Raw genomic sequence first — 12,541 nt, 5'->3', positions numbered from 1 at the left:
TAATACACACACTTCATTCTTATCTATAGTTGTATCTGGTACCATAATTCAATTTAGATACATTGCATAGGATGTGCCAACAATCATATTAATAACCAAATAAACTCCATGACTTTGCTTGGATGACACTTTTAACAGTGAACTCCAGGTCACAACACAGTAACCGTCACCAAGGTTTCGGAAGATAATGACTTCTCTGCCGAAGCAGGTTGTAAATAAATTTTGAATGGAACCTGGCATCACCTGAAGGGATTCTAACTGTTGGGATCGTTTGTCAAGACAGCTTCAGGGCAGACTGACTCTGGGGAGGTGAGGGTGCTTAGTGCTCAGGAGAGAAACCATGCCCGGGCATGTGAGCACAAGGGTGAAAACTGAGGTAAACCGAGTCACAACCAAAGTGGGGAGCTGGTTTTCTGCCTTGTTCCACCTAAGTCCGTTCTCCCCGCTCTCTGACATTCTTGACCCCTCCCTGTCCCTTGCCTCCTCTCCTTCTATCCCTGAGAAAAATTAATTTCCGATGTCATGGTTGGAAGGGATCTTAGGGTCAGCTGGTCAGTACTCTTCTCATTCAGAAGATGAGGGGGGGAGAGGCCCAGAGGAAGGGGCACGATCGAGGCCACGGGCCATGAGATCTGTGGCCAGTCTCAGACTTTGGTTTCCCGATGGCACTGAGAATTCAGGCTCTGGAGCCTGGAATGCATGCTGACTCTACTGAGTCTTAGCTGTATAGCAGTGTGCGAGGCACTACATTCTTCATGCTGTGGTTTCTGTCTCAGACGCTGCGGAGATCAGAGGACAAGAAACCTACAAAGCACTGAATGCCTGGCCCACACTCAGGTCTCAATTCTGTCAGCTGTTCAATTCATTGTTGTTGATACCACTCTTTGCCTCATACTTTTTCTGCTGCACAGAAATCGTCTTTGTTATGTTTGGAAAATACATTTACAGACTTCAGACTCTGATGGGCTTGGCCACGCTTCCCTTGTCCCAGGATGGGCAATTATGTGCCTGATAATATTTTAGTCCCACTTTTGAAGCTCAACACAGATCCACCTTCATAGATTTCCTTCGGAATTCATCTCTCATGGCACGTTGTGTGCAATTTCATTGTAGGGCTTATATCTGCCTCGTGTCAGCCACACTTAGGGTCCATCTATGGGATCAGACGGCGTGCCTGACTCACTCCTTCAGCCCAGCACTTTGCATGGTGCTTGGTTCACCAGTAGGTGCTTAATGAATATTTGTTGAGTTAAACTGACTTTTGTCTCTAGCAACCTATTTCTTAAGTTTCTATTGGTGCTGCTGGTTTCAAAGACAGAAGCCATGTTCTACTCTGGAAAGAGAAACCCAAGACTTCAGGGCTATGAATATCTCAGTGAGTTTCCTGGAACTAGAAACTGAAGTGATAGTGAGCTGTTGCGCCCTCACTCCCCTCAGAGCCATGTGCAATCTCACACAGAAGCAGCTGTTTAGGGACAAATGACTCATCACAGGCACTGCCCATCCACTTTACTTGTTATCTTCTCTTTAAAGAAATTTGATTTCAGATTCGCAGAGGCTTTCAGTATCTATTAGGTGGTAAACATTCCATCAGAGGGGCTCTTGCACCTGCCCCAGTATATTCCCAAGATATTTCTCCAGTTCTAATGCCCCCCTCTTTCCCAGATCATTGTCCTAAGAGATTGAGTAAATTTCCAGAAACCCACACTGTACAAAACATTGCACAGACTATCTTTAGACTCAGAATTGGATTTCCCTTGGGCCTGCTCTGAATGAAGTCTGGGCAAATTCTCCCTGTTAATGTGCACAGCGGGGCGTTTCTCCATGATGGAATTGGCAGGACCATTGGAGATGACCTAATTCCCCCAGGCCCCAAATCTCAGCAGAGCCCTATGGTAATATACGCTTAGCCTCCTGGAAGCCTCTTTCTATGCAGCTCTTTCCACCCGTGTCATAATGTGAAATTGGAAGTGTAATGTTTCAGTTAAATGAAACTTGGCTTCTCCAAATTCCCCATCTCTTCCGTGCAAAGGTCTTGACTTACCAGTTCTTCCTTCTTCTTGGAACAGTGATAAGATAACCAGCCAGGGAGATCCCATGGGAGCAGCCCCTGTCCAATGGGGACAGTCCCTCGGTGTCTCCCAAGAGCATTATATTTCCTTCCCTCTCCAGGTGGTCAAACAACTACCTCTCCACTAGCAGGCCAGCTGCTGTTCAGACTCTAGCTGAGCCCAGAGCTTTGAGGGGAAGATGCAGGCTGATGACTGACCAGTGTACCGAGAAAGCTTGACATGCTGTGCAAGCAGGGAATGGGGCAAGAGGTTTTCCCATTTGGACTTATTAATGAGTATGTTTCCTCTGAGAGATTAGTGAGGAATGGGATTGCATAGGACCCCAGGAAGAGGCTCAAGTTTGTTCCTAGGATAAACTACCATTGGCAAAGGATGGTTCCAGGCTGAGCTGAAAGGAGTAGGTGGGAATGGCAGCCCACAGAGAGGGCTGCAGGGTGCTCCCCACCAAGGAGGGAGCAGAGGATACCAGAGCCCCTGCAGGCACCCATGTTCCAGAAAAGGAACATTCAAGGGGGACCAGGGAGCTGATGTTTACTGAGTCCTTGCCAGCTACCAGTTAGTTCTTGGAAGTAGGTACTATTATTATCCCCTCTTTATGAATGGGGAAGTAGAGGCTCAGAGGGAGTTATAGGAACTCTAGCCACATAGCTGGTGAAAAGCAGATCTAGGGTTCAAGCCTAGGTCTTGTGCACTTGTTCTCATCAATGCACTCCATTTCTTCAAGGTCATGGCAAAAAAAAAAATTAGGAGTGAGGTTTCTGGACTGGCAGCTTGTGGAGCTCGGCACCCTCTCCCCCATGAAACAGCTATTTAACTAGAGCAAATTATAAATATCAGTTATTAAAAAATCTCTGGAAATTGTCTTAAAGGCATACAGCAAATGGAGAACCATTCATTTAAAGAAAATCTACTAAGTCTTGGTGAGTCCAGGGAGGGTCTATGGCATTTGAACCATGACCCGCTCCCTTATAGCCTCTCAGCTCCATTCCATGGAAACTCTATGCTGGTGCTCTACTCTGGGTCGGTATGGCCAACAACACAGGGCCTGCCCCTCCCTCTGGTTCCTGGTCTAGTTACAGTTTTGCCCCCAAAGGGGCAAGATGCTGGTGTTTCTCATCCTTACAGCCCTGTGTTGCAGAAGTCCTATTCTGAGGGGGCACAGCCAAGATGACCGAGGTCCCCTTCTCCCACGGAGCCCCCTCCCATAGCAGAAGCTCTGCTCCAGGCGCAGTGGGCTGAGAAAGCTGGGACCTCAACTGTCACACCCCACTCACTCCCAAGATGGAGGCTCCACGCTGGGTGAGGCAAGGTGAGAGTACTGGGGCTGTCTCCATCTCAAACCTACATGCAGAATGGGGTGTCACTCCGGGGCAGGTGAAACCTGTCCCCATCTCTGGCTCCTGAGCAGTGCTACAGATGTTCTATCTGGGGAGAAAGCAGACAGTAAGGATGAAGAACTCACAGCTCTGCCTCAGGGGACTGCTTTTATTTAGAACAGAATGTGGAGAATTCCATGCATGGGGTGGAGGGGAGCTATTGAAAACCATGGTGATCTTGGTAGAGAGCAATTAAAAGGAGGCTCGTAACTCCATGGCCTTAGCAGCAACAGGCAAAAGAGGAACAGCTAGGAGTTTGTTAGAGAACTGGGTGAAGAGACAGGCGGGAAGAGCCTTCTGGGGATCTCAGTCCATTCTGGGAGTCAGGAAGCCTGTGTGCCATTGTTAGACTGCACCTATTCAGGCACGATCCGCAGGAGGAGGGGCAGACTTGAAATCATTCCCCAGTTCACACACAGATCCATCAACAAACAGCAGATGCCTCACTGGCACAAGAGGCTTAAGCACCAAATGCTGGGCTAGCAGCAACTCCTAGAAAGCAAGGCTCAGAAATAGAGTCACACATATGCCTGATAGCCTGGCACAAAGCTTTGTGTGTCCAAACTTGCACCCTCTCGGGAGTGATCAGGGAGGAAACATCCAAGCTATGAGACCCTGGCTAAATGTGGGGGGGAAATGTAAATTTCTAGAACCGTGATAGAAGTCTCCAAGTCTCACACACACGCTGGTGAAGGGTAAGTATCTAACTGGTCAAAGGCACTTACTCACATCTTTTGACCAATAAATGGCTTATGCTGACCCAGGGGAGACTCCTAGGGAATGAGGTTTAAAAATTAAACATGAGGGGGGAGCCAAGCAAGATGGCAGAGGAGTAGGAGACCTGGATTTCGTCTGGTCCCAGGAATACAGCTGGATAGGGATCAAACCATTCTGAACACCTACGAACTCAACAGGAGATCGAAGAAAAGAATAGCAACAACTCTCTGAACAGAAAAGCGACCACTTTCTGGAAGGTAGGACATGCAGAGAAGTGAATCCGAAGTGATACTCAGGAGGATAGACGGCGGGGGAGGGGGCCTCTGTCAGCTGCTTCTGGCAAGTGATATAGCCGCGGAGCACAAAATCGGAACTTTTAGAAGTCGGCTCTGCTGAGGGACGTCGCTCCAGTAGCTAAGCTGGGGGTAGAACCCTCGCAGGACAGTGTGGTCTCAGGACCCTTGGGGTCACAGAAAGACCGGGGGTGCCTGAGTGCGGCAGAGCTCCCAGGTATCGGAGTGGGGAAGCCGGCTGCAGAGACGGAGCTGAGGTGCAGGCTCTCAGCTCAGGGTTGCCATAAACCGTGATTGGCGACACAGTCGGGCCTCTGCTCCTCCAGCAGGGACCCAACAAGCGGCCGATCCGGGGAGACTCCCCTTCCTCCCCCGGGAGGAGCGGCGCGGGAGCGCACCGCAGGGATCTGCTGGGTTTGGAGACTCCACACAGGGTCGGGTGCCAGAGATAGAAATGCTCGGTCACGGGCCGGGTGAGCACGGAGTGTGGCCGGAGACTGGGGAGATGGGAGTGACTGACTGCTTTTCTCTGGGGGCACACTGAGGAGTGGGACCCGGGTTCTCGGCTCCTCTGGGGCGGAGATTGGGAGGCCACCATTTTCACTCTCATCCTCCAAAGCTGTACTGAGAGCTTGCAGGGAACAAAAGCTCCCAAGAGCAAACCCGAGCAGATTGCTTAGCCTGGACCGACAAGGGCGGGGCAATTCTGCCTCCGGTAAAGACATCTGGGAACCACGGCAACAGGCCCCTCCCCCAGAATATCAGCACGAACAGCCAGCGAAGACCAAGTTTACCGATTGATGAGAACGGGAGAACTCCAGCGCTAGGGGAATACTGCACATAGAATCCATGGCTATTTTACCATGATTCTTTAGTCTTTCAAAGTTAATTTTTTTATAAATGTCTTTTCTTTTTTGAATTTTTCTTTTTCCCTTTCTCAACCAACATCTTATCAATCCCGTTTTAAAAAAAACATTTTTATTTTTCACTTTTAGAGTCATATTCTATCCCTTCATAGTAGTTACCCTTATTTTTGGCATATATATATATAAGTTGTTTTCTCTTTAAAATTTTGAGATACATTTTCTTCTAACAGATCAAAATATACCCTAAATCTCTAGTGTATGGCTTTGTTCTAGTCTCCTGCCTGATCACATTCTCTCCCTTTTTCCCCCCCCTTTTTTAAAAATCCTCTTCTTTCTTTTTTCTATCAACTTCTTATCAATTCCTTTTATAAAATTTTTTATAATTTTCATCTTTACAGTCATATTCCATCCCTTCATCGTATCGACAGTTATTTTTGTACATATATAAGTTTTTCTTTCTTTAAAATTTTGGGAGGCACTTTCTTCTAACAGACCAAAATGCACCCCAAATCTAGTGTGTGCCACTGATCTATGCACCAGCCTGATCATATTTGATCATATTCTGTTTTTTTGGTTTTGTTCTGTTTTTGTTTGTTTTTATCTTTTTCTTTTTCTTTTTTTCCTTTCTTTCCCTTTCTTTTCCCTCAACTTCAGGTCTTTTCTGATATGTTTAGAGTATATTTTCTGGGGACATTGTTACCCTGTTAGCATTTTGTTCTCTCATTCATCTATTCTCTTCTGGACAAAATGACAAGACGGAAAATATCACCTCAACAAAAAGAACAAGAGTTAGTACCGACTGCCAGCAACCTACTCAATATGGACTTTAGTACATGTCAGAACTAGAGTTCAGAATCATGATTTTAAAGATACTAGCTGGACTTGAAAAAAGCATGGAAGTTATTAGAGAAACGCTTTCTGGAGAAATAAAAGAACTAAAATCTAACCAAGTCAAAATCAAAAAGGCTATTAATGAGGGGCAATCAAAAATGGGGGCACTAACTGCTAGGATATATGAGGCAGAAGAGAGAATCAGTGATATAGAAGACCAAATGATGGAAAATAAAGAAGCTGAGAAAAAGAGAGATAAACAACTACTGGATGACGAGGGCAGAATTCGAGAGATAAGCGATACCATAGATGAAACAACATTAGAATAATTGGGATCCCAGAAGAAGAAGAAAGAGAGACAGGGGCAGAAGGTATATTGGAGCAAATTATAGTAGAGGACTTCCCTAATTTGGGGGAGGACACAGGCATCAAAATCCAGGAGGCATAGAGAACCCCCCTCAAAATCCATAAAAATAGGTCAACACCCCGACATCTAATAGTAACACTTATCAGAGACAAAGAGAAAATCTTGAAAGCAGCTCGGGAGAAGAGATATGTAACCTACAATGGTAGAAACATTAGACTGGCAACAGACCTATCCACAGAGATCTGGCAGGCCAGAAAGGACTGGCATGATATCTTCAGAGCACTAAACGAGAAAAATATGCAGCCAAGAATACTATATCCAGCTAGGCTGTCATTGAAAATAGGAGGAGAGATAAAAAGCTTCCAGGACAAACAAAAACTAAAGGAATTTGCAAACACGAAACCAGCCCTCCAAGAAATATTGAAAGAGGTCTCCTAAGCAAAGAGAGAGCCTAAAAGCAGCATAGACTAGAAAGGAACACAGACGATATACAGTAACAGTCACCTTACATGCAATACAATGGGACTAAATTCATATCTTTCAATAGTTACCCTGAATGTAAATGGGCTAAATGCCCCCAATGAAAAGACACAGGCTATCAGACTGGATGAAAAAACAAGACCCATTGATCGATATGCTGTCTGCAAGAGACTCATTTTAGACCCAAAGACACCCCCACATTGAAAGTGAGGGGGTGGAAAACCATTTACCATGCTAATAGACACAAAAAGAAAGCTGGGATGACAATCCTTATATCAGATAAATTAGATTTTAAACCAAAGATTATAATAAGAGATGAGGAGGACACTATATCCTACTTAAAGGGTCTCTCCAACAAGAAGATCTAACAATTGTAAATATCTATAATGCTAATATGGGAGCAGCCAATTATATAAGGCAATTAATAACAAAAGCAAAGAAACACAACAACAACAATACAATAATAGTGGGGGACTTTAACACCCCCCTCACTGAAATGGACAAATCATCTAAGCAAAAGATCAACAAGGAAATAAAGACTTTAAATGACACAGTGGACCACTGGACCAAATGGACTTCACAGATATATTCAGAACATTCCATCCCAAAGCAACAGAATACACATTCTTCTCTAGTGCCCATGGAACATTCTCCAGAAGAGATCACATCCTAGGTCACAAATCAGGTCTTAACCAGTACCAAAAGATTGGGATCATTCTCTCCCTATTTTCAGACCACAGTGCTTTCAAACTCGAACTCAATCACAAGAGGAAAGCTGGAAAGAACTCAAATACATGGAAGCTAAAGAGCATCCTACTAAAGAATGAATGGGTCAACCAGGAAATTAAAGAAGAATTAAAAAAAAACATGGAAACCAATGAAAATGAAAACACAACTGTTCAAAATCTTTGGGATGCAGTAAAGGCAGTCCAAAAGGAAAGTATATAGCAATACAAGCCTTTCTCAAGAAACAAGGTCTCATCTATACTCAGAAAACTATAAAATACCCATGAAAGAATTTGAGGAAGACACAAAGAAATGGAAAAACTTTCCATGCGCATGGATTGGAAGAACAAACATTGTGAAGATGTCAATGCTACCTAGAGCAATCTACACATTCAATGCAATCCCCATCAAAATACCATCCACTTTTTTCAAAGAAATGGAACAAATAATCCTAAAATTTGTATGGAACCAGAAGAGACCCCGAATAGCCAGAGGAATGTTGAAGAGAAAAGCAAAGCTGGCGGTATCACAATTCCAGACTTCCTGCTCTATTACAAAGCTGTCATCATCAAGACAGTATGGTAGTGGCACAAAAACAGACACATAGATCAGTGGAACAGAATCGAGAGCCCAGAAATGGACCCTCAACTCTATGGTCAACTCATCTTTGACAAAGCAGGAAAGAATGTCCAATGGAAAAAAGACAGTCTCTTCAACAAATGGTGTTGGGAAAATTGGACAGCCACATGCAGAAGAATGAAACTGGACCATTCCCTTACACCACACAGAAAAATAGACTCCAAATGGTTGAAAGACCTAAATGTGAGACAAGAGTCCATTAAATTCCCTAAAGGAGAACATAGGCAGCAACCTCTTCGACCTCAGCCGCAGCAACTTCTTCCTAGAAACATCGCCAAAGGCAAGGGAAGCAAGAGCAAAAATGAACTATTGGCATTTCATCAAGATAAAAAGCTTTTGCACAGCAAAAGAAACAGTCCACACAACCAAAAGGCAACCGACAGAATGGGAGAAGATATTGGCAAATGACATATCAGATAAAGGGCTAGTATCCAAAATCTATAAAGAACTTATCAAACTCAACACCCAAAGAACAAATGATCCAATCAAGAAATGGGCAGAAGACATGAACAGACATTTTTCCAAAGACGACATCCAAATGGCCAACAGACACATGAAAAAGTGCTCAAGATCGCTCGGCATCAGGGAAATCTAAATCAAAACCTCAATGAGATACCACCTCACACCAGTCAGAATGGCTAAACCTAACAAGTCAGTAAACGACAATTTTGGTGGGGATGCGGAGAAAGTGGAACCCTCCTCCGCTATTGGTGGGAATGCAAGCTGGTGCAACCACTCTGGAAAACAGTATGGAGTTTTCTCAAAAAGTTGAAAATAGAGCTACCCTATGACCCAGTAATTGCACTACGGGGTATTTACCCCAAAGATACAAATGTAGGGATCCGAAGGGGTACGTGCACCCCAATGTATATAGCAGCAATGTCCACAATAGCCAAACTGTGGAAAGAGCCAAGATGTCCATCAACAGATGAATGGATAAAGAAGAAGTGGTATATATATATATATATATATATATATATATATATATACACAATGGAATATTATGCAGCCATCAAAAGGAATGAGATCTTCCCATTTGCAATGATGTGGATGGAAGTGGAGGGTGTTATGATGAGCAAAATAAGTCAATCAGAGAAAGACGTGTATCATATCATGTCACTGATATGAGGAATCCTTAATCTCAGGAAACAAATGGAGGGTTGCTGGAGTGGGGGTGGGGTAGGAGGGATGGGGTGGCTCGCTGATAGACATTAGGGAGGCTATGTGCTGTGGTGAGTGCTGGGAATTGTGCAAGACTGTTGAGTCAATGATGTGTACCTCTGAAACAAATAATGCAATATATGTTAAGAAAAAAAAGAAGAAGATAGCAGGAGGGGAAGAATGAAGAGGGGAAAATCAGAGGGGGAGACGAATCATGAGAGACGATGGACACTGAAAAACAAACTGAGAGTTCTACAGGGGAGGGGGTGGGAGGATGGGTTAGCCTGGTGATGGGTATTAAAGAGGGCATATTCTTTTTTTTTTAAGATTTTATTTATTTATTTGACAGAGAGAGACAGTGAGAGAGGGAACACAAGCAGGGGGAGTGGGAGAGGGAGAAGCAGGCCTCCCGCCGAGCAGGGAGCCCGATGTGGGACTCGATCCCAGGACCCTGGGATCATGACCCGAGCCGAAGGCAGACGCTTAACGACTGAGCCACCCAGGCGCCCAAAGAGGGCATATTCTGAATGGAGCACTGGGTGTTATGCACAAACAATGAATCATGGAACACTACATCAAAAAGAAATGATGTCATGTATGGTGAGTAACATAACAATAAAAACATTTAAAGAAAAAAATTAAACACAAGGAAAAAAAATCTGAGTAGGTTCCTAAGAGGCTGAATACTGGCGGAAAACAGATTGACTTCACAGAATTAGTCCAGCCAACTTAGTAGACAAACGATGACAAGAGATAAACAAATGAATAAGCAACAACAAGAGACTCAGGCAGGGAAGGGGGAGAACCAGTTTCCAGGGTAATTATTGTATATTATTTAAATAGTCTAGTTGTTAACAATGTTTTTGAGATATACAATGAAAGAACATGTGATATACAGGGGCAGAAAGTGGGCAATAGACACAGTGTTTGAGGGGGTCCAGAAGTGGGACTTGGTGACAAAGACTTCCAGGCAGCTGTTATAAATATGTTCAAAGGAAAACATGGAGAAAGTTGAAATCACACCAAGTGTGTTTTCCAATCACAATGGAGTTGAATTAGAATATAGTGTAAATTAAATAACATAACTCCTATATGGCCAGAGGGCCAAAGAGGAAATCAAAGGAAACTAGAAAATACTTTCAGATAAGTAAAAACAAAAACTCCACATATTGAATCATATGGGATGCAGCTAGAGCAGCACTCAGAAGTGTATAGCTGTGAATGTGTATATTAAAATATAAGAAATATCTCCTATCAACAACCTAACTTCTACCTGAAAAATACAGAAGAGCAAACTAAAAGCAAAATAAGCCTAAGGAAAGAAAGGTGAAAGATTAGAACAGAAATACATGAAATAGAGACTAGAAAAACTTTAAAGAAAAAATCAATGAAACCAAATGTTGAGTTTTTTGAAAAGTTCAACAAAATTGACAATCTTTTAGCTAGAATGACTCAGCAAAACAGGGAGAAGACTCAAATTACAGAAATGAAAGGGACTATAATGTAATATTATGAACAACATGATGCCAACAAATTAGATAACATGGATGAAATGGACAAAATCCTAAAAAGGTGATAGATGTGTTAATTAACTTGACTGTGGAAATGATTTTACAATGGATATGTAAATTAAATCATCACATTGTACACTTAAATATATATAATTTTATTTGTCAATTGTACCTCAATAAAGCTGAGAAAAAAAGGAAAACAATTCCATTTACAAAAGCAGAAAAAAGAATAAAATATTTAGGAATAATTTTAACAAAGAAGGGTAAAGCTTGCACATAACATTGAAAGAGATTGAAGATGATCTAAGTAAATGGAAAGGCACCATATATTCATGGGTTGGAAGAATTAATATTGTGAAGATGAAAATGTTCTCAAAATTGGTCTACAAAGCCCATGAAATCCCTATCAAAAATCCCAGCTTGGCTTTTTTTTTTTTTTTTTTTTTTGCAAAAATGGACAAGCTGATCCTAAAATTCATATGGAAATATGAGGGACCTTGAATAGCCAAATCATCTTGAAAAAGAATAAAGTTGGGAGCTCCCACTTCCTATTTTTCAAAACATACTTACTACAAAGTTACGGTGATCTGAACCATGGTAATGTCATAAGTACAGATACACAGATCAATGGAATAAAGTTGCAAGTGCAGAAATTTATGGTCTATAAATTTTCAACAAAAGTGCCAAGATAATTGAATTCAACAAATGGTGCTGGGACAACTGGATATCCACAAGTAAAAGAATTAAGTTAGATTCCATATCACACCATGCACAAAAATTACCCCCAAACTGATAATTCTAAATTTAAGAACCCAAACTATAAAACTCTTAGAAGAAAATGCAGGAATAAACCATGACCTTTGGTTAGGCAATGGCCTTTTAGATTTGGCCACAAAAGAATAAGCAATAAAAGAAAAGAAATAGATAAATCGGACTTCACCAAAATTAAGTCTTTTGTGTTTCAAAGGACAGTTCCAAGAAAGTGAAAAGGCAAGCCACAGAATGGGAGAAAATATTTGTAAATCATTTATCTGATAAGGATCTAGTATCCGGAATGTATAAGAAACTCTTATAACTCAAAACTGAAAGACAACCTATTTTAAAAAAGGCAAAGCATTTGAATAGGCATGTCTCAAAGAAGATACACAAATGATCAATAATGACATGAAAAGATGCTCAACCCCGTGAGTCATTAGGGAAATGCATATCAAAACATAATGAATGGATGACTATAATAAAAAAGACAGACAATAACAAATGTTGGTGAGGATGTGGAGAAATCAGAACCCTCATATATTGGTGGCAATGTAAAATGAAATAGCACCTTTGGAAAACAGTTTGGCAGTTTTGCAAGAAGTTAAACGTTGAGTTACTATTTGATCCAGCAATTCCACCCCTAGGCATATATGTCTAAGAGAAATGAAAATATATATCCACCCCCAAAAATGAATGTTCATAGCAGCATTGTTCATGATAGGCACAAAGTGTAAACAACCCAAATG

This window comes from Callorhinus ursinus, unplaced genomic scaffold (genome assembly GCF_003265705.2).
Source record: "Callorhinus ursinus isolate GAN/ISIS: 27379988/994484 unplaced genomic scaffold, GSC_fseal_2.0 scaffold20, whole genome shotgun sequence".
NCBI classification, from domain to species: domain Eukaryota; kingdom Metazoa; phylum Chordata; class Mammalia; order Carnivora; family Otariidae; genus Callorhinus; species Callorhinus ursinus.
This window is presented reverse-complemented; position numbering follows the sequence as displayed.